The sequence below is a fragment of the Phascolarctos cinereus genome, unplaced genomic scaffold (genome assembly GCF_003287225.1).
Source record: "Phascolarctos cinereus isolate Bilbo 61053 unplaced genomic scaffold, phaCin_HiC Scaffold_726;HRSCAF=1367, whole genome shotgun sequence".
NCBI classification, from domain to species: Eukaryota; Metazoa; Chordata; class Mammalia; order Diprotodontia; family Phascolarctidae; genus Phascolarctos; species Phascolarctos cinereus.
Window position 1 is genome coordinate 98,780,453 of NW_027556098.1, and position 22,489 is coordinate 98,802,941.

The following is a 22,489-nucleotide window of genomic DNA, read 5'->3' on the forward strand; positions in this document are numbered from 1 at the left end:
TAATATGGGTCATCTTCTTCCTTACCCATCTCTATTTCTACTTTTAAGGGAATATATGGAAACCAAAACTAAGGTCCCCAGGAGATAGCCGAGATGAGACGTTGAAGTCGTCTAAGGGAAAAATTAAGGAACCACTTGTAGTTTTACATATTTATGCTTAATCCCTTCCCTTAAGTTTTTTTTTTTTAAATTGACATCACAGTTAGAGACACCTTACCACAGGGAATAGAAGAAAGCACCCTAGGCTTTCTCTGCCTTAACTTCCTTGGGGAAAACTCCTCACCTCTGTTTAGACAGTGAATTTACCTCTGGGCATGTCTGAGGAATTCTCTGTAGTTAGGCTTCTAATCCTCTCCTTGCTCCAAAGGCAGGCTAAGAGTTTTTTAGCATAATATCCAACCATTTTAATAGGCTTCCTCAGAATGTGGATTGGTTTATAAGACAGGCAGCTCCTTATTTTTATGATAGTTAAAAAGCCCAACATTTTCCTGAGGATTACAGGATTACATTTAATACTGTAATTCATATCCTGTTATTCAACCTAGAACATTTTGGGCACTCAATAAAATGTTAAATAATGATATTTAATGGGACACTTTTTTTTTACATCAATGCATAAAACCTTCAATCTCTTAGCCCCCTCCACCTCAACTACTCGGCTGTCACTCATTCTAGTAGTAAGAATCAGGAGGGCTGAGGGGAAAAAAAATCTGTTTGCAAATAACTAAGCAAAACCCAATTCATGGAGGGCCTCTTTTCCACTTAGCATTTCTTTTTCTGCAACCAATTTAAAGGAAACAGCAGCGTAATTCCCACCCTCTCACTACCAGCTTTCTCTCATACTGGGATCCTTCCTGTGTCTACCTTAGCTGCTTTGAAGATTTTAAACTTCTAAATCCAGCTTCCGCACTGACACAGAGATCTACAGTATCATATTGCTGAATATCACTGAACAATAATGCAGTTATTGTTCATCACAGGACTTAGCAGTGAAACTTCCTGTGTGCTGAGCTTAGGAGATGGATGATATTAATATGCAGATATCTGTCTAAAAGAGTAGTGGCAATGGCATAGTAAATAGGGTTTTAGATTTGATGTCAGAAAGATGTGGGTTCCTATCTCACAAAATTCTCTGTTTACATTCAAACCCCTTCATAACCTACCCCTGCCCTATGTGCCTTTCCAGTCTTCTTACATCCTACTTCCAGCCAGGTACTCTTCAATCTTGAATGTTCTGCTTTCTTCATGTCCCAAATAAAATCCCACTTCTACAAGAAGCCTTTCTCAGTATCTCTTAATTTGCTTTCCCTGTATTAATGATTTCCTATTTATGCTGTATATTGCTTATTTATACATATTTGCTTCTCTCCCCATTAGACTGTGAGCTCCTTGAGGGCAGGGACTGATTTTTGCCTGAAGTCCCTTCTACTTGCAAATCTGTGATCCTAAGACTTCTGGTAGGCTGAGAAATTTCAAAAGCAGTGGGAGGGTTATGGTGAGAAGGAAAGTTGTCATCAATTGCTTGGGTAAGAGCTGAGAAAGTAAAGAACACCCACGGACTCATTTCTATGAATTGAGCCCAGCAAAAGCTAGGTTACTACACATATTGAGTCCTAATTTCATCCTTGGATTTCACTTACAATTCAATCCAAGGTGATAACGACTAATAAAGTTCTTCCAGCGTCCAGAAAACTGGTACCAAGTGCTGAGAGAGACACAAAAGTTTAGATATGGTCTAGTCTTGTCTTCATGAAGTTTACATCTAGGGGGTAAGGTATATGTAGCCAACTATAATACAAAATAATGCAGGATAAGTGCATCACAGAGGTACAAAATGAAGTATTATTCAAAGTCTGGGGAGAAAGGTTGATATTGGTGAGAAGAAGCAGGAAAGTTTTGGTGAATTAGTCCTCTGAGCTCAGCTTTAAAGGATAGACAGGAATTTATCAGTTAAAGCCCCAATCTATCTTTCCAGTCTTACATACATTAATCCCTTTTCTGCATTCAGTGATTTGGCTGAAATATTCTTCTTGCTTTCCTCATACATGACCTTCCATTTCCTGCTTGCTGGAAGATAATGAACATTGAGGAAGGCACTCTCTTTTCCCTCCTCTTCCCCAATTCAAAGCATGTTCAGATACATATTTTTTTCTCTTCGCTTTTGTTATGTACCCAACCACCAAAGCCCTGATTCTCTATTGGGAGTTTCTTAATAATATCTGGGACACATTTCCCTGAAAGGTCTTCTGAAGGAACTGACCTCCTGGGATAAAAATGCCATTCCATCATTACTAAGGGGAAGGGGCTAACAAATTACTAGATCTGCCACCTTAACCCCTAACCTCAGCAATCTAAGCCTACAGCTGTCCCTCAACTCAACATCTCATCCTGGCCCAATTGACCTCACATGGTGTCTTAGCTTAGAACTCCCTCTCCTTTATTGGTCAGAATGGGAAGGGTTCTTTTAGATCCCCCTCCCTTTGACCAAAATGGGGAAATGTCAGGATCGCTACGCCAAGACCACCCCTCTTTTTTTTTTTTTGGTGAGGCAATCAGGGTTAAGTGACTTGCCCAGGGTAATACAACTAGTAAGTGTCAAGTGTTTGAGGTCAGATTTGGACTCAGGTCCTCCTGGCTCCACTGTGCCACCTAGCTGCCCCTCACCCCTCTGTTTTTACTTCTCTCTTTTTTACTATTAAGAGATACCCTGTTTTCCAGAACTAAGGCCCAGTAAGCAAGCTGTGCCCTGAGCTTGGCATAACAACAGTCCTTTGTGGCTCACCCTCTGGATGAACTCAGTCATGGCAAAATCCCAGAATTATTTCTGCACCAGCCCCAGATGGTCTCCGAGCTTAGACAAACACCTGAAGGAACCATGTTCTTGTCATGAAGTCCTGCTATAAGTCAAACTTGTGTCATTGTTGCTGTTACCCCTCATTGTTGGGGCTACAGGTCACTGCATAGCTACTAGTGTAAATATTGAGATTTGTCCACACTAAAGTGGGTCTCCTCCCAGGGGGGCCCTGACATATGTGTGTCTAGTTTTCCTCCTCCAATGGAATAAAAAAAGCTTTTTGCTTATAATTGCTATTTGTTCTTTGGTTTTATTTTATTTTATTGTTTAGAGTTTGAGCTCTCTTTTTTGTTTTTGTTTTTTTAGTTCATAGTTTAGTTCATGATTGCATGGCTCCTGTGACTCATTTGTTTTATTTTATTTTATTTTATTGTTAGAGTTAACTGAGATTTTGATAACCTGTGTGAGCTCTCTCTCTGTCTCTCTCTCTCTCTCTCTTTTTAAATTAATAGCAGTTCTAAGGCTGCTGCGTCTCTCTGGTGATTTATTTTGTTTTTCAGAGCTGGCAGTTGGAGTACTACTTCTGTGAGCTCTCTGCAGTTTTTTTGTTTGTTTGTTTTAGAGTTCATGGGCAGTTGTGCGACCTTGGTGACTGGTCATTTGTTTTCAGGGTTGACAGATGTATATATGAATGTATGCATGTATACACATACATATGATACACGTATACACATACACACATAAATATGTGAATATTCTTGACTTTTGGTTCTTCCATTTGAATTTTACTATTCTCATATGATTTTATGAATTCTTCCACCAGTATTTTTATTGACATAGTATGAATCTATATATTAATTTAGGTAGTGTTATTATCTGCAGTCAATCATTATATATAATGCCTACTATGTGCCAGGTACTTTGCTAAGTCTTGGGGAGATAAAGATGGAAAGAAAGCACCCCAGACCATGGAGGAACTTGCATTCTAATGGGTTTGTGCACATACAAGTGAATACAAAGGTTAAAAAAAAATGCAACAGAGTGAGGGGAAAGGGGACATTAACCACTAGAGGAATCAGGAAAGCATTTGTCTGGGAGTAACACTTGAGCAGAACTTTAAAAGTGTAATAGGGACTCCCCTGGACTCCCCTGCCTATATATCAAGTATATTACTTTTCACCCCTCCTCCAAGGTTCTCTAATACCCTTACAGGGAATTTTGGGGTGTCTAGTGCCTGCCATTGACTCTAGACCACACCAGTTGTGTTTCACTTAATTTTAGGTATCCCCTGAACCCCAGTTCCATTTAATCACTTAAATAATCAGATTAGCTTTTGAGGTAAATACCTCAAAGTAGCTCAATAATTTCTTACAGGGCTGGCAGCAACATCTAGCATCTGGGGGTGGGGGGGCAGAGAGAGACAGATAGACAGGCAGACAGACAGAGACAGAGAGACAGAGAGAGAGAGAGAGAGAGAGAGAGAGAGAGAGAGAGAGAGAGAGAAAGAGAGAATGAGCACATTCAAAGTTCTCCATAATTGGGTTCCAATCTATCTTTCTAAAGTTATTTCCCAGTATTGTCGTCCCAGAACTCTGTACTCAAGCCAGACTATTTTACAACTATAACTTAACATTTTTCCAATTTTAAACCTTAGCATATACCATTTGCCTTGCCTGAAATACTGGCTTTCTCTTGAGCTATCCAAATCCTACTTTTATGTTCAGGGTGAAGCTTGAGTTCCATTTGATTTGTGAGATCATCCTTAACTATAGTTACACATAGTAATGACTCCATCCTCTGAACGTAGTGTCTTGACCACTTGCTTATGTATTGCATTATAGTGTCACCATAAAATTAATCTTTTTCTATGTTTCAAGTTTATGTGCTCTTTCTGTATAAAACTTCACCTAATTCTTCTAACTGCTAACTCCTTACTCCCAGCATAGGCTTGTATATATTTTTATATACTCAAATAGGCATAAGATGTTTTTTCCAGTTAGATAGCAAGACTTTTTTTTTTTTTTGAGTCTGGGGAACTTTTGTCTTTGTATCTCCAGGCCTTAACACAGTGCTTGACACAAAGTAGGTGCTAAATAAATGCTTATTGGTGGAGTGACTAATTAATTATCTTTTAATTTGTGTTCTTATTTATCCAGTTAGGCTAGAAGGTTTTTGAAATCAAATGCTGTATTTATATTACAGTTTATTTTTCCAAGCACTTAGCACACATATTTGCATAATTTGATATTCAATGGTCATTTCTTGAATTTTCCAAAGAAAATTTTTGTGGTTTATAGTGGGAAAAACACTGAATTTAGAATTAGATGGCCTAGGTTCCACTACTAGCCATGATACTTGCTAGGAGTATGTCCTTAGGCAAATCCCTTAATTTTCTTTTTTTTTCTTTTTTAAAGTATGCTTCAATCTCTATTGAGACATCATCAATTCTTTCTCTGTGGATGGATGGCATTTTGCATCATAAGTCCTTAAAAGTTGTCTTGGATACTTGTATTGCTGAGAACAGCTAAGTCATTCACAGCTAATCATCTTACAATATTGCTGTTTGTACACAGTACATTTCACTTTGCATCAGCCCATGAAAGTTTTTCCAGGTTTTTCTGAGAGCATCCTACACATCATTTCTTACAGCACAATAGCGTTCCATCATAACCACACACTACAACTTGTTTAGCCATTCCCCAATTGATGGTTATCCCCTCGATTTCTAATTCTTTACCTCTAGAAAAGAGCTACCATAAATATTTTTGACATATAGATCCTTTTCCTTTTTGGGATACAGATCTAGTAGTGCTATTGCTAGGTCAAAGGATATGCATGGTTTTACAGCCCTTTGGGCATAGTTCCAAATTGTTCTACAGAACAGTTGAATCAGTTCACAACTCCACCAACAGAACATTAATATTGAATTTTTCCCATATCTCTGCCACCATTTGTTGTTTACCTTTTCTGTTCTATTAGCCAATCTAATAGGTATGAGGTAGTGCCTCAGAATTGTTTTAATTTGCATTTCTCCAATCAATAGTGAGTTAGAATATTTTTATGTGGCTATAGATAGCTTTGATTACTTTATCTGAAAACTAATTATATCTTTTGATCATTTATCAATTGAGAAATTGCTCTTATTTTTATATAAATTTGACTCAGTGCTCTGTGTATTTGAGAAACGAGACCTTTAGGGGAGAAATTTGTTCCAAAAGTTTTTTTTTCCACAGTTACTATTGCTAACTGTATTTTCCCCTCCATCCTGTCCCCCTGTCCCATCTATTCTATTCTCTCTCTCCTTTTACTCTGTCCCTCCTCAAAAGTGTTTTGCTTCTGACTACCCCCTTCCCTAATCTGACCTCCCTTCTATCATCCTATCACTCTTCTCTTATCCCCTTCCCCTCCTACTTTCCAGTAAGGTAAGATAGATTTCTATTCCCAACTATGTGTGTTTGTTATTACCTCTTTGAACCAATTCTGATGAAAGTATGGTCCACTCACTCCCCCTCACCTTTCCCTCTTCCCCTCTACTGTAAAAGCTTTTTCATACCTCTTTTATGTGAAGTGATTTACCTCATTCTACCTCCCCCTTTCTTTTTCTCCCAGTACATTCCTCTCTCACCACTTAATTTTATTTTTCAGATATCATCCCTTCATATTCAGTTTACACCTGTGTCCTCTGTCTATATATATTACTTCTAACTACCCTAATAATGAGAAAAGTCTTATGAGTTACAAGTACTATCTTCCCCATGTAGGAATGTAAACAATTTAACCTTATTAAGTCTCTTATGATTGTTCTTTCCTGTTTACCTTTTTATGCTTCTCTTGAGTCTTGAATTTGAAAGTCAAATTTTCTATTCAGCTCTGGTCTTTTCATCAAGAAAGCTAGAATGTCCTCTATCTCATTGAATATTCATTTTTTCCCTGAAGGATTATACTCAGTTTTGCTGGGTAGGTGATTCATGGTTGTAATTCTAGCTCTTTTGCCCTCCAGAATACCATATCCCAAGCCTTATGGTCCTTTAATGTAGAAGCTGCTAAATCTTGGGTTATCCTGACTGTGGCTCCACGATATTTAAATTCTTTTTTTCTGGCTGCTTGAAATATTTTCTCCTTGACCTGGAAACTCTGGAATTTGGCTATAATATTCTCGGCAGTTTTCATTTTGGAATCTCTTTCAGGAGGTGATAGTGGATTCTTTCAATTTCTAATTTTCCAGCTCGTTCTAGAATATCAGAGCAGTTTTCCTTGACAATTTCTTGAAAGATGATGTTTAGCCTCTTTTTTTGATCATGGCTTTCAAGCAGTCCCATAATTTTTAAATGATCTCTCCTGGATCTATTTTTCAGGTCAGTTGTTTTTCCAATGTGATATTTCACATGGTTTTCTTTTCTTTTCTTTTTTTTTTTCATTCTTTTGGTTTTGTTTGATTGTTTCTTGATTTCTCACAAAGTCATTAGTTTTCATTTGCTCCATTCCAATTTTTAATTGTTTTCTTCAATGAGCTTTTGGACCTCCTCTTCCATTTGACCAGTTCTACTTTTTAAGGCATTCTTCTCCTCATTGTCTTTTTGGATCTCTTTTACCTTTTGGCCTAGTCTGTTTAAGGTGTTATTTTCTTTGGTGTGTATTTGTGTCTCCTTTAGCAAGCTATTCACTTGTTTTTTTTTGTGATTTTCTTGCATCACTCTCATTTCTTTTCCCAATGTTTACTCTCTTTTACTTGATTTTCAAAATCCTTTTTGAGCTCTTCCATGGCCTGAGACCAATTCGTATTTTTCTTGGAGGATTTGGATGTAAGAGCTTTGACTTTGTTGTCTTCTTCTGTATGTTATGATTTTCCTTTTCACCAAGTAACTTTATATAGTTAGAGTTTTTTTTCCCCCATTGTTTGCTCATTTTCCCAGTCTATTATTTGATTTTTAACTCTTTGTTAAAGTAGGGCTCTGCTTCCAGCGTGGAGGGTTCACTGTCTCAACTTCAGGGGTTTTGTGTAACTGTTTTCTGATACTTCTAGTAATCTGTAAGTTTTCAGTTCTTTCAAGGAGGCATGATCTAAGAAGAGGTGTTTACTATTCTCCTGGCCTGTGCTCTGGTCTGTGAGTGAGCACAAGCACTCTTTTCTGCCATGGAACCGTTAGGAGGGTCCTTCCTCCACTGTGGCTGCAAGTACTTTACAAATGTAGATCAAGACCAAAGCCTTTGATAGAGGACTCTTTCTTCCTTGGTGGAGATCAAGGGTATGGGACAAAGTTAGTGAGGAGAAAGGAGAGAAATCTTAGGTTCTTATAGCTTCCAGCCTTGAGAGAAGAGATCCATTATGCCAACCTCTCTTCAGGATACTGAATGGAAAGAAATACTATGGAAAGAAGCTGGTATAAGAGGAGCTGACAATTATCATAATGTCTCTATCCTCAGCTATATTAAAGACTTTGGGGAATTTTACTTTCTCCTTGAATAAGATCTGGAACTCTCTTGGCTGAGCTGAGATATCTTGCTCCTAATGAGAGAGTTTCTTCAATCTGTACTATCTATTATATATTCTCATATGTATATTTTCTTTGATTTCTGTTTTTCTAATTCACTTGGATAAATGGGTTTCTTTACTATTTGCTATGTATGGAAATGGCATCTGGTGGGAAGTTAGAAATGGAATGAATAATAATTTTACTCACCTTGGTTTGCTTGAATTCTTTTATTACCCAGGAGAGGCTAAAATATCCTGTGAATCAAAATCAGCCAATCAGTTGGTGGAATGAGTGTTACTCGAGTTTGGTATATGGTGATCTTTTGTGGTGTCCACTGGATGAATCCAGAACCCCTCTGCTGTGCCAACAACCCCAGGGCTGGCCCAAACTGGTTCACATTGGCCACAAATGGACAGAGTTTGCACAAATATCCTGGTTCTAGGTACTCCATGTTTCTCATATTCTCCTGCCTCCTTTTATTGTAAAACCATACAAATTACTTTCTAAACCCCCAATCTTTAGAAAAACAGGCTAGGTTCTGCTGTTCTCCACGTATGTGCTGTATTTGCCAAAAATGCTTCTGGATTTTGCACTTTAACTGTGCTTCTATTCCATCTGTTCAAGTTGATGTCAATTAATTAAGTTGCCAAATAACCAAATGGTGTCAGAAGTGAGATTGGATTGTGAGTTCAGGATCATATCCTGATGATCCTACCACCTTGGAGACAAAGCTTGGCCAGCTGGAACCACTTGTTTCTGTCCTCTCCAGATGATTGTGTGGTGAGTCCCATGGCCCAACTCTAATCCTGCACTCTAGTCTTTTTTGGTTGAGTCCACTTTTATTGAGTGAGGATTTGGTAAAGGTCTCAGGAGGTGACTCACCAGGAGGAACCTACAGGTAAGAGCTCTCTGTTCTGGTGGCAAAAATCACTTGTTCCAATAGCCTTACAAGCCATTGATTTTAGTCTGCTGGCCCTAAAATCCATTTGGTTTAGTTTTTAGTCCTATGGCTGTCTGTCTTAGTTCTTCAGCCTAAAAGCTGTCTGTCTCATACCATCAGTAATAATAACAGCTCTGAGAAACCAGTTAATAATTGTCTTCCCATCCAGATTGCAGCCTACTGTATATTTTGGCAATCCAGTCCTGATACTTCTAAATCAACATCATGGACCCAAAACCTGCAGGTATATAACTAATTGGCAGAAATTGAGCCAAAATGACTCCCATTACCTTTGGCCAACTTGGGATTCTTCTGATTGGGATAAAATAAATTACCTTAAGAAATGTCTTGAGGAAGCTGGCAAGAAGGGAAGCAAGGTGTTGCAGTGGCTAGAGCACCAGCCCTGGAGTCTGGAGGACCTAACTTCAAATATGGCCTCAGACACTTACTAGCTGTGTGACCCTGGGCAAGTCATTTAACCCCAATTGCCTAAAAAAAGAAAACTAAATACCCCAAATGGGATGTTTTCAATAAATGGCTACCCAAAATCACCAAGTGAGAAGCCTTTTGTAACTTGGATAAAAGCTTAGAAAGAATTATCCTCTCTATGTGTCTGTCTTATTGCTTTGTCTGTGTTTGTGTCTTTGTAAAATGCAAGAAAATCTTTGTTTTGTGTGATGTGTGTGTTGTGTGCAGATTCTCTTACCTTGAAAGATTTATAATGCAGCCAGTCAGAAAAATGTCTAAAGGCTGTAGCCAAACAGTTTAGAACCCTGGGAAAGATTAGTGAACTTTCATACTTGAAGCAATTGTTCTAGTAAGCAGTACTAACTTCCACTTTAGGCTTTCTGTGGGAGATTAAGTCATAAGAAAAGAGAAAAAGAAACCAGATCTGCAAGACACTTTTTTTTCTCTGTCATTCAAGCTTTTACTATGTTGGAATAACAGAAATAAAATTGGATAATCAAAGTTTATAGAACTGCTAAAAACATTTTGGTAGATTTTGGAGTTTTGGAGATTAATCATTAAGGAGTTTGAAGATTTATCATTTTTAATATTGCAGGGGAGAACTCCTGGGATTTTAGGTAATTCCAGGAACTCTCCCTTCTGCAATATCTTAGTGAGTTTGGGGTGCCACTCTGTAGAATTTGTTTTAAGGAAAAATAAGAATTAAATTCTATAAGAGTTCTGAAGATAGATAGCTTCATTGTTCTAGGTCAGTGAAGGAAAGTAGCTAGTTTGGAAGCAATCCCAGAGTGAAAAAAAAAAAAAGGATTCAGTTTGCTCCTTACAGCCAAAAGGATTAGACAAATCAGCCTTCATGATTAGACAAATTAGGGGAAATTATTAGACAAAGTAATAAGAAAAAGCTGTAATGCAAAAGTTTTTAATTAAATGGAATGGTAAATTTTGAGAAAAGCAGCAGAATTAGACTGTTTTCTCTAAGAATTATATACATATGTACACAATTAGCTTCCAACTTTATCTATCATGGAAACTCAGGCTTTGAGTATATTTTAGTAATAACTATTCAAATTTGGATTAAGGATTATACACCTAAATTGTAGTGATAATGGTAAAGAAAGTGAAAGTATTTTAAAGGATTATCTGATAATACTAAAGGGCAGAAGAGCTCATTTTATATTTGGACTCTCATAAATTTTTAAAGACTTTTATATGAGGTACAGGATTTAGGTAAGGAAATAAGCAGCAAATGGCATATAAACTGAAATTCTCTGGAGAACCCAATTTAAGTGATTATACTAAATTATATTAAGTCAGAATTATCTAGGAACCTCTATATTTGGAACCAGAGAAACAGAGAGGAGAGGAGAAAAGAAAAGAAGGAAGTTAGGAGCTGCATTGCCCAACTGGAAGTGGGCGATTGAATTCCTAGTGGGACTATTTAGAGATCCTTAACTGAGGACCTCTGTTATACTGACCAGAAACTCAGGCCCAAGGATTGATGCAAGGAGTTTTCTCAGAATTGTCTATCATTGCTAAGGGGAGCTACTAACAAATTGTTGGATTTGTACCTTATAAATATCTCTTTTTAACCCTTCTTTGATCAGAGACCCTCTCCCTTTGATCCTGTTAACCACTCTCATTTCAGATCAGGTTCCCAAATGAAAGTGTTAGAAAAAAAAAATTGCTGGGAAAATGTAGGGAAACTTGAATATGTTCCAGTTGTAGAAATTTATTATCTGTATGTTCTTAAGCAAGCTATCCTATCTCAGGTTGCCTCAGTTTCCTGATCTGTAAGAGAAAAATAATAATGGTATCCACCTCTTAGGGTTGTTGTGAGGATCAAAATGATAAAATGATTGTAAAGTGCTTAACACAGTGACTAGGATTATTTCTTTAATGCCATGTAAGTGTTTTCCATGCCTGATAACTCCAAAGTGGGTTTAAAGGTAATTTAAAGGTAAAGGCCCAAGGTAATAATAAGACTAGTGACTTTTATTTGGGACAATTTGGAAATGCAGTTCACTTGAACTGATGTCATCTGAAGTTTTGTTTCATGTTTTAAATAAATGATATTGTTTGTGTTATCACTGTATTTCTACACTCTTGTGAAATTTGAGGGAAATTGTAGCAGAAATGCTGTAGACAAAACAACTTTTTAATCTGGATGAATTGAGCTTTTAAAAGGATGTGATTAAAAAGATTTGAAAACTTAAATATTTAATGAGGTATATTTTGTTATAATCATAACAACAACAACAACAGTAACTATTATAGTTAATTTTCATTTGAAAAATTTTGGCTATTATAAAAGTATATAGGGTGGCTTATGAGTCAATTATCAGGTATTTGCAGTATGTCTGAACTTTAATAACAACAACAAGAACAACAACAGTAATAATAATAGATAAATGAAATATTAACTGTTAGGTAAATATCAGGAAAGATATTTAAGCCTTACATTGTGGTTAGTGAAATTTTGCTATATGAGTTAAAATTTTTGGGACTGTAATTTACTATTGTTTTGAGCTTTGATTACAGGCATAGTTGTCCGAATTGTCATGAAGGAAATAGTAGAAAATGGCATTGCTACAATCTGGAAACTGCTGAAGGTCTGTGCCTGGGAAACGTTTTGGGGATGATCTTGGCATGGCCTAAGATAGGATTGTATTGACTTTATTTCTCCATTGTGATATTTCCTTTCTGAAAAGGAAATTTCCCCACCTGGTTAGTCCTAAGCCTTGCTTTTAACACCCTGTGGCTACATGACCCACTGTCAGATATGACTCATGCTTGGAATCAAACAAAGTTAAGGGAGTTTTTTCCCCCTGTTATGCCCAGTTTGCTCCCTGGACACATTATTACTCCCAATGGACTGTGTCTTGATTACTCAAGGGTATTCTACAAAGGAGGGAATACATGTGGGGTCCTAACCCAGAAACATGGGGGGAATTTCTGCCCCCTCGGATATTACAGCAAGACTCTTGATGCTGTGGCCAAAGCACTCCCAGGGTGCTTGTGAGCAGTCATGGCAGCAACTGATTTGCTCGAGTCTGTTGCTGATATGGTGTTGAATTCCCTTTTGACTGTATTTGCTCCCCATGCAGTAGATGCTTTCACCACACTCAGCATCGTTAAGCCATTTGCCTGACCAATTTAGAAGCCGGCCTCCTCGGTAGGCCCAGCATCACCATTAAGCCCATCTGAAGAAAGCTCCTGGACTATTGAGCTCACTAGTGACCTGACTGTAGTTATCCAGAGGGTCAGAAGCCACTGACTGCAAGTGTAGACTGCTCCTCCAAAGAGATGAAGAAGATGACATCCAGTGTAGACAGTGGTCCCAAGACTCAGGACATGGGCTGAATAATGTTGAATATTTTATCTTGCTTTGTTATTGCTTTTTTTTTGTTATTGTCTTCTTGCATGTTTCGATGCGAATCTTTGGAGCTCCTATACCTGTCTTCTTATTACCTTGGTCTCTTGTTACTTCCTGAGGATCTCTATTTACTGGCCCTTACTATGATTTCCCTAATTAGGTTGTTCTTGGTTGTTCCCCACTGTCTTGCTAGACCCTTGCAAACCCTGGCCTGAGGGTCCAACTTGACCTTATCTCTATTGCTGGGACTTTAAGTTTATTTCTTCACTTAACCAAATGCAGGGCTTGTGTATGTGGGAACCACACCTCCCTTGCTCAGCAGGTACCCCATGGTAGGTGTGAGGTCTCAATCCTGGAGCTAAATAATGGTTAGTGGACTGCCCTCCATATGACGTCCCCAGGGTTTGTGTTTTATTCCATAATTTATCATGTGAGATCTCAAAATCCTTCAACATCACCTCTCAAGCCTTTTAAAGGTTCAGGGAGAAATAGATTCCCTCTCTGCCATGGTCCTTCAGAACTGGCAGGTCCTTGATGCCCTCACTGTCATGCAGGGGGGTGCTTGTGCCTATATTAAAGAGCAATGTTGTATCTATGTCAACTGATCTGGCGCCATTCATGGTGATATCTGTCTACTTTGGGAGATCAACCTCTTTGATTCCTTGGGGCAAAGGTCTGGTGACATCTTTAGCTGGCTCACTGGAGGAGTAGGTTCTCTCCTCCACTCTATTCTTTTTGGCTTCCTGACTATCCTCATTGTTATAGCATCAGTCTATGCTTACAGTCTAGTGCTTCTTGAAGCTTGCTTTGTGTAATTAACAAAATCATGTGCCAGCAAATTTTGCCCCTTGGTGTTTGGGGGAGTTTTCTTTGAACCACCTTGACAAAAAGGTTGGAATGTAGAAATGTAATGAATAATGAGTTTACTGATCACCTTGATCTCCTTGAGCTCCCTTATTATCCAGGAGAGCTTCCTTATTATCTGTGAGTCAAAATCAGCCAGTCAGAAGGTGGAATGAGTGTTGCTCAAGTTTGACATACCAGTGATCCTTTGCGTTGTTCACTGGATGAACCCAGAACACCTCTGCTGTGCCAATAATCACAGGGCTGGCTCAAAGTGGTTCACACTGGCCCCAAATAAACAGAGCTTGCACAAACATCCTGGTTCCAAGTACTTTATTCCTCCTATTCTCCTGCTTCCCTTTGTTTTAAAACCATATAAACCACACTCTAAACCCCCAATCTTTAGAAAAGCAGATTAGTTTTGCTTTTCTCCACATATTGTACTCACCAATAAGTGCTTTGGGGTTTTTCATTTGAACTGTGCCTCCATTCTCTGTTTTCAGGCAGATGCTATACCCTAATTAATCAAATTGCCAATTAATCAGAAGGGAGTCAAGTCTTGGATATAAAGATTGGGGTCCCCCTTTCTTTATCAATGAATAGTGATCAGGAGTTTAGCTTAAACCTTAAAGTTACTTCCCCTAGACTAACAATATTTAAGGGAGCATATGGGATTTAATTTTACCCCAGTAGCCATTTTCTCTAAAGAGATCAGAATGGTAGGCTTCTGGCCCCAACCTCCTGCTTCCTCTCCTGGCAGGAACTTAGTCTCTCTTGCTGAAGGGTGGGAGAAAGAGACAGTGCAGAAGTCTATTCTTGCTTCCCTTCAAGACACATTGAGAAAATTACTGAAAATATCAAAATTATTATTTCTTCTAGTTTCTTTTTTTTTTTATTGATTTCTACTGTATTGATTCTACAATGTAATTGATTTTATACTGAATTAGTTTTGTAATTGAGTTTGTATCTGCCTAAGGCCACCTTGCTACATCCTTGAGTTGAGCTCAGGAATTTGTCTTTCCCTCTGACTTCATTTAAAGGTATAATTAAAATAAAGGTTGTTATTTCTCATACTGGTAGCCTCTGCAATACCTGCTGCCATCCTCAAAAGATATATCCTTTATTCTTGTCTGTCCTAATACAATTATGGGAGATTTTATCTCCTCTGAGATAACACCACGTCTGGTAGTTGTTATCCACTAGTAAATATTACAAGAGACAGACGGGTCCCAGAAGGTGATTAACATTCCTTAGTTGTCAGAGAGGAGCACGACTAGCCTCATCTGAATGCCAGCCCACTTTTCTTAGTATAGCCAATTGTAACATTCCACAATTACCAAGACCCCTTCTTTTCTTGTGTGTTAATAAAAAGGGTCTTTCCTCCTCATTGGAGTTGCTGGCTTTACTGAGGCAGCCAGTGTGAATCATTTTGTTTACAGTTATGTGCATTGCTATTAATAAACTGATTTTGTTTGGGGTATGTACCTCAGTTTACCTTTATTAAGTTTACTTGAGACACTATACCACACAAATATTATCTGATTTAATTCTCACAACAACCCCAAGGGGTAGGTGTTACTATTATCCCCTTTTTTAGTTGAGGAAACTGAGACAGACAAGGGTTAAGTAACTTTTTTTTTTTTGTGAGACAGTTAGGGGTAAGTGACTTGCCCAGAGTCACACAGCTAGTGAGTGCTATGTATCTGAGGCCGGATGGATTTGAACTTAGGTCCTCCTGACTCCAAGGCTGGTACTCTATCCAGTACTCCATCTAGTTGCCCCAAGGTTTAAATGACTTACCCAAGCTTATACAGATATTAATTGTGTGAAGCTGGATTTGAACTTAGGTCTTTTTGAATCCAAAGACGAGTACTCTATCCACTGTACCTCTTGCTGCCTTGTGAGCTCCTTGAGATGGAGACTGTCTTTTGCCTCATTTTTGTAACCCCAGCATTTAGCATAGAACTTGGCTCATAGTAAGTGCTTAGTAAGTATTTATTGCCTAACTGGCAAGAGTCAGAGGCAGCTTGATGGCTCAGTGAATAATAAAGCACTGGGCCTAGAGTGAGGAAGACCTGAGTTAAAAATCTAGCCTCAGATACTCACTAGCTATGTGAACCCAGGCAAGTCATTTAACCTCTGTTTGCTTTAATCCACTGGAGAAGGAAATGGTGAACCACTCCAGTGCCTTTGCCAAGGAAACCCCACACAGGGTCACAAAGAGTTAGACATGACCAAACAACAACAAAAACAATTTGTTTCATGAATAAAATAGAGATGAGATAATTCTAGATCAGGGTTTCTTAACCTTTTTTGTATCATGGACCCTTTCTCAGAATAATATTTTTAAATGCACTAAAGAAAATACATAGTCATTACAAAGAAAACTACATTAAAATAAAGGCACCAAAAGCCTTTTTTTCTTTTAAAAAGAACCTGTATTAATTACCATTAGAATGCTAGATCTTCAATCTGGAATGAATAATTTCTTTACTTTCAAGTTCAATTCAATTTAACAAACATTTAGCAAATACCAACTAGGTACTGTGAGCACTGTGTTAAGTCTGTGGAGAGATACAGAGCTCAAATAAGATGTACTTGCACCAATGAAACTGATGTGATAAAGGACATAGCACATAGATAACTGAACATAGGAAGGAAGAGAAAATTATTTTAGATGCATAAAAGGGAAAATCCAGCTACCTGTCACCATATTTTTCACACATATGAAGTTTATACATAATAGTAGAAATAGTATATAACACATTTTAGAGAGAGGTATAAAATATGAAGTTTGAGATGGGAAAGATTGCTATTAACTACAGGAATCAGGGAAAGCATCATGAAGATGTCATTTGATCTTATCTTTAGGGGATATTTGAGAATTCAACAAGTTAGGGGTGAGTAAGAAATGTGTTCTCTCTCTCTCCATATATATATATGTATATATATATACACACATAATACATATAAACACACATGCAAAAATATGTATGAAGATATGTATGTGTATATATGAATATATGTATGTGTATAGTAAAGTTAACAGAAACAAGAAAAAAAACATAGGTTGTTTTTAGGCATTAGCACTATGTAGTTTCTGGAGCACAGCGTAGTAGTAAGAGACTAGTGTGGGAGACCAGTATGAGATAAGCTTGAAAAGGTGGGTATTTAGTGCTTTGTAACTTATTGTCTTAAAGAGTTGAGCTGAAATATTAAGAGATTATAGGTTACATAGCCACTACAGTTCAGAAATGGGACTTAAATACAGGTCTTCCAGGCTTAGAGGCCAGCTCTCCATCCTATCCCATGCCACCTCAAATAAACCATGCATAGCAGAGGTGCATGACTTCATACCCAGTCTTCTTTTGGGGTTATTTGTAAATTGGTGTAGTTCTTAAGTTCATAATAAAAAAGAAAATGCAAAACAAAAATAAAGAATAAAGGAGGAAGAAAATAAGGGGAAAAAAGGTGGGGGTGGTATCAGATCAATCAACCAAAACATCAAGCATTTATTGGACACCTACTATGATGAAATGTTTTGTATAGCAGGAAAGGGAATTTTAACTCTAACTGGTGTCCATAAGAAATCAAGGACAATTTTGGAATAGAAGAGTAATATGACCAGGTCTAGGCACAGGGCCAACTTTTATAGTAAAATAATCCACCAAAACCAAAAGTCAAATATATAGGGTCTAGATAAATGAGTTTGGGGGTATAATTTATTTTTTTAATTTTTTTTCCATCTGTTTGAATTTGTTTTGTTTTTGTAATATCATGTCATGGAAAAGACAGTAAAGACCCAGCTTCCAGTAACTGCCACTTATTTATTACCTGGGTCAAGATAAAGAGTCCCACTCAAAACACTCCCAGAGGTTAGCTCACCCTTTACCTTCTCTCAGGAAGGACACTCTGCAACCTTCCCCAATAACCATTTCAAATCTCTTACACCTCTTTTAGTCTCTCATTACATTTAACCCAAGTTCCTCCTGCTTCAATTTAAATCAATTAGCTCTTGTTCAATCCTCAGTGAAGATGGAGAACAGCCAGCCCTCCTCCTCCACATAATAGTCCTTCATATACTGAATACTATTATAAAGTGACATTTTAGCCTCATCTCCTCCAAGCTAAATAATTCTAATTCCTTTAAGCTATAGTCTTTGGTCTCATTTTCCAACCCTTTAATCATTTTCGTTACTTTTTTAAAAAGATCCTGTCAAGGTAGATGGGAAATCTATGAGGTGTGTGTAGGACTATTGTGTGGCAGAGAGTAAAAAATAACCACTCTCTGGCACAGTGAAGGTCAGATCATTGCAGAAATGAAAAAATGTCGTGGGGAGGCTTATAGTGGAGCCTTGATTCTTTTGAGTACTCCCCAACCAACTTGTTGAAATAACAGTAGGTGACAGAGACACTGGGGCATACGGTTTTGAGACTTTGAGTACTTTGCATTTTCAAATGTTTCCAGGAGAATCTGATACTTGAATGAATATTTAAATGATGACTGTGAATTCAGCAAGTTTAGAGAGAGTAGAAGGATTTTCCAATTAAAGGGAGTGACTTGGATTAAGACATAGGGGTATGAGAGAGTTCAGTCTATGTTTGGTGGGGAGGAGAGTTCAATTTGATAAACTAGAGAAGTAGGGTGGTACCAGATTGTGCCAGGCAAAGGAATTTGAAATTTAATTGAGAGGCAATAAGGAGCCATTGACAATTTTGGAATAGAGGAGTCACAATGCCAGATATGTGCAGTAGCTAGTACTGGAGACAATATTTAAGGATGTACTTTTTTCATGTTTTGGTCGATTTGTATCTTAGAAAGGGTGTGTTCTTTTTAGAGTTGGCTTGACCAGAGTAAAAAAAGTGTAAAGGAGTGTGCACACTTCTTTGTTCCTTTAGGAGGTATCAAGGAGTTTTTTAACTTGAGTGGATTATCAAGGCTTGGCCATTGGGTGAAGGCAGCTGACAGCACACAGGAGGCATCTAATGAGTAGCTGAGAGGATCAGCCACGCCCACTGAAATTATATTAAAAAAAAAAGCAAGCCAGTCAGCTGTGAAGAGAGGAGTTCAAGTAGTTAAGAACAAATTCAGCTCCTGGGGATGATTCTGACCTCTCTCCCACCCCACTTGGCAACAGAAACAAACCAGGTGTATGTGTGTGGTGTATCACAGGATACCTCATCATTTACCTTTGCCTTCCTCTGCTGTGCAACACATGGGTCATCACAGGGTTTAGAGCTGGACTGGAAAGGACCTTAGAGGTCATCTAATCCAGTGGTGCCGACTTTAAATAGAAACAGGTGGCCACTAATCCATATACAAGAATCCCTGAGGGCTGCTTATTGACTTGTTTTAAAATGTAACATTACCTATTTTTTTTATTGTATTTTTAATTTATTTTGTTAAATATTTTCCAGCTACATTTTGTTCTTGCTTGAACCAAACTTGGGAGTCAGACATGTGACTTGAGGGCTATGTATCTGACACCTCTGTTAGCCCAATTACCCTCATTTTGTAGCTGAAGAAAGCGAAACCTAGCAAGGTTAAGCTATAATGCTTTACAGGCATCAAGTAGCAGAGGGGGGATTGGAACCCCAGATCTCTAGATGTTTTTGTGCAAGGCTGCCTCTAGAGACCATAGCAAAAAACAGAAAGACAGTAACCAACCTTGAGTTAAGTACAATGGGATTCTTTCCAGATAGAAGAGTGTTTGGAAGCCTCGATGTTACTTTAGGTCTTGTTGGTAGTGGGGAATGCTTAGGGATCAGAGTGGAGAACTTTGAGGCACCTTTGAAAAGGAAAAAAAAAAGAATGTATCTAAGAGCCACTTTAACTGTTAAAGTTGATAATTATTTTAAACATTCATACTGTGCAGAAATAACCAACTTTACCTCTGGGACTTTTTCCTGGAAATTCTAAATATGGTAAAATGAATCTTTGGAAGAAGCTTCCCCCACCCCCCTCTTTTCTTTCATCAAAGATCTGGGGATTTCTGTTGTTCTCTGTTGTTATGGGAAAATAAACAGTCCTGAATTCAGAACTTCAGGGGTGGAACTACGTAGGGATTTTTCAGAATGACAGGTTTGTAACTAACTCATACTATGTGCTCCATCCATTCCCAGAGTATTCATAGCATCATGGGATCACCATCAATCATCAAGCATTTCTATTCCAACCTATGCTAGGTAGAACAGAGCCAGCCTTGATCTTAAGGATCCTAAATCCCATTATGGACCTGGAGTTAGATTGAACCTAAGAGGACATCTACTCTAACTCCACCATTATTCAAATGAGGAAAATGAGGCCTGGGCAAGTAATGTGATTTATCCAAGGGTGCACAGGTAAATTGGTTCTAGGTTCTGGGGTTCCAGATCCGGTACCTTTTCATAGCAACACACTAAATTCTTCCAGTTCCTATTATCACTCAGGTTGTTGTTGTTCAGCCGTTTCAGTCATGACTCTTCATGACCCCTTGGCAAAGGGGTTTTTCTTAGCAAAGATACTAGAGTGGTTTGCCATTTCCTTCTCTAGCTCCTTTTTACAGATGAAGAAACTGAGGCAAACAGGGTTAAGTGACTTGCTAAGGGTCACACAGGTAGTAAGTTTCTGAGGCCAGATTTGAACTTAGGAAGATGAGCCTTCCTTACTCCAGGCCTGGCACTCTATCCACTACACCATCTGGCTGTCCTTTTCATCTCTCAGGCTACTTGAGACTAAATCAGAGACTTTTACTACTGGAAGGATGATTAAGTATCATTTGGTATAACCTATCTGAGGGTCCCTTCCTCCTATCCCCTCCAATTTTACAGATGAGGAAACTGAATCCTAGAAAATGATTTGCTGAAAGTTGCTTTTAGTAAGTGAGGGGTACTGGGACTTGAACTCAGGTCTTCTGACTCTAAGTCCAATGTTCTTTCCATTTTTCATCATTAGACCATCTTCTTTTATAAAGGTGTTCAGAATATCCTCTAGCATCCAATATACACAAGGGAATCGATCTTTCTGGCATACCGTTTTCATACCAATGTTTCTGACAGGTTATGGAGGTTTCCATGATGCCCTCTATCTAGAGGGATCAAAAATACAAAACAACAAATAGTAAGCACCTAATGTGTGCAAAGTACACAGTAGGTGAACTTTAGATAGGTGACAGTTCCTATGGTAAAGGAGCATACAGTCTAAATGAGGATGAGAAATACATACTAATAGTTATAATACAAAATAATATATGACAAATGTATTATAAAAACAATACTTTGTGAAGTATAAAATTTTTTATCAACTAGGAGTGGGATATGACTACTATCTACCAAGGTTCCCTCCTTCTCTCCACAAAGTGAGTTATGATAATATTTTTCTGAAGGGGAAACAAAAGCTGTCCCTGGGACTTGACTGGCCCAGGAGGCTGAGGCTCAAGCTGAGGCTCTCTTGACACAGCTTCCCGGTGAGTTCTGACCATATTGCCATGGCTTCCTGGCAGGGAAGTGCTGATCCATATTTAACAACTGGATGGGGCAGAGGGGGGAGGAATGCAGGTACAACACAGATGTTTAATTTGCATTTTTAATATTTTCTCCATCACTTCCTTAAAGATTAGACAATTAACCAAACAATAAATCAAGCCCTGATTTATCTTGTTCCATTCATTAAGTTTCAGTGAATGATTGTACAATAAATAAAAGTCAGGAGGAGAAGCATGTTTGGAAGGTAAGACAATCAGCCAGATGGCTTTAAACATGGGTGCCTTAAACTCCACTTTTAGTATGGGGAGGGGAGAAAGTACCAAAGGGAGGTCAGACCCCTGAGCCTGCCCAGTGAGAAGAGACAGGTTTCTCTAGGAGGATTATCCCTTACTTTTTTCATTTGGAAGGAGGGAAAGTCTTTAACCACATTCTGCCCTCTACAATACTTGATGGTAACAGAGATAGAGTGAAAAAAATATAATCAAAACAATAGTCTATATACACACATATACATAGTATTATATAAAACATGCATATATGTAATTGTATGCATATAAAGTATAATAGTACGTATATGTGTATATGTATGTGTATATACATATATACATATGTACACATATCTACATGCATATTATGCAAATGAAGACAACATCAAATGGTTGCCAGACTTAGGGTAATACAATGGTTCCTTATGAGGCAGGATGGTATAGCAAAGCCCTGAAATCAGGAAACCTCAATTTGAATCCTGGCTCTTACAATAGTTGTATGACCTTGGACAAATTAGTCCCTTAAACATTAGCCTCTTTTTCCTCATCTGTAAACAGTGAAACTTAATACTTAACTCACTGTTTGTTGTGAGGAAAAGGGCTTTGCAAACTTCAAAGTGCTATGTAATTGTTAGTTATTATTACCTTACTAATGCACACAGTTCTCATTTTTTTGGAAGAGTGGTAAAAAACCAGGAGGGTATGGTTACTGGTAGAGGCCATAGAAGCTGTGTAAAATAGAGGACAGATCTGGCTGGATTCAAGTTGTTTCTGACACATATTGGCTGTGTATTTGGGCAAGTTACTTAACTTTCTTAGTGCCACTAGATAACTCAAAGTTGCACATCTGCATTGATAGGATGGGGT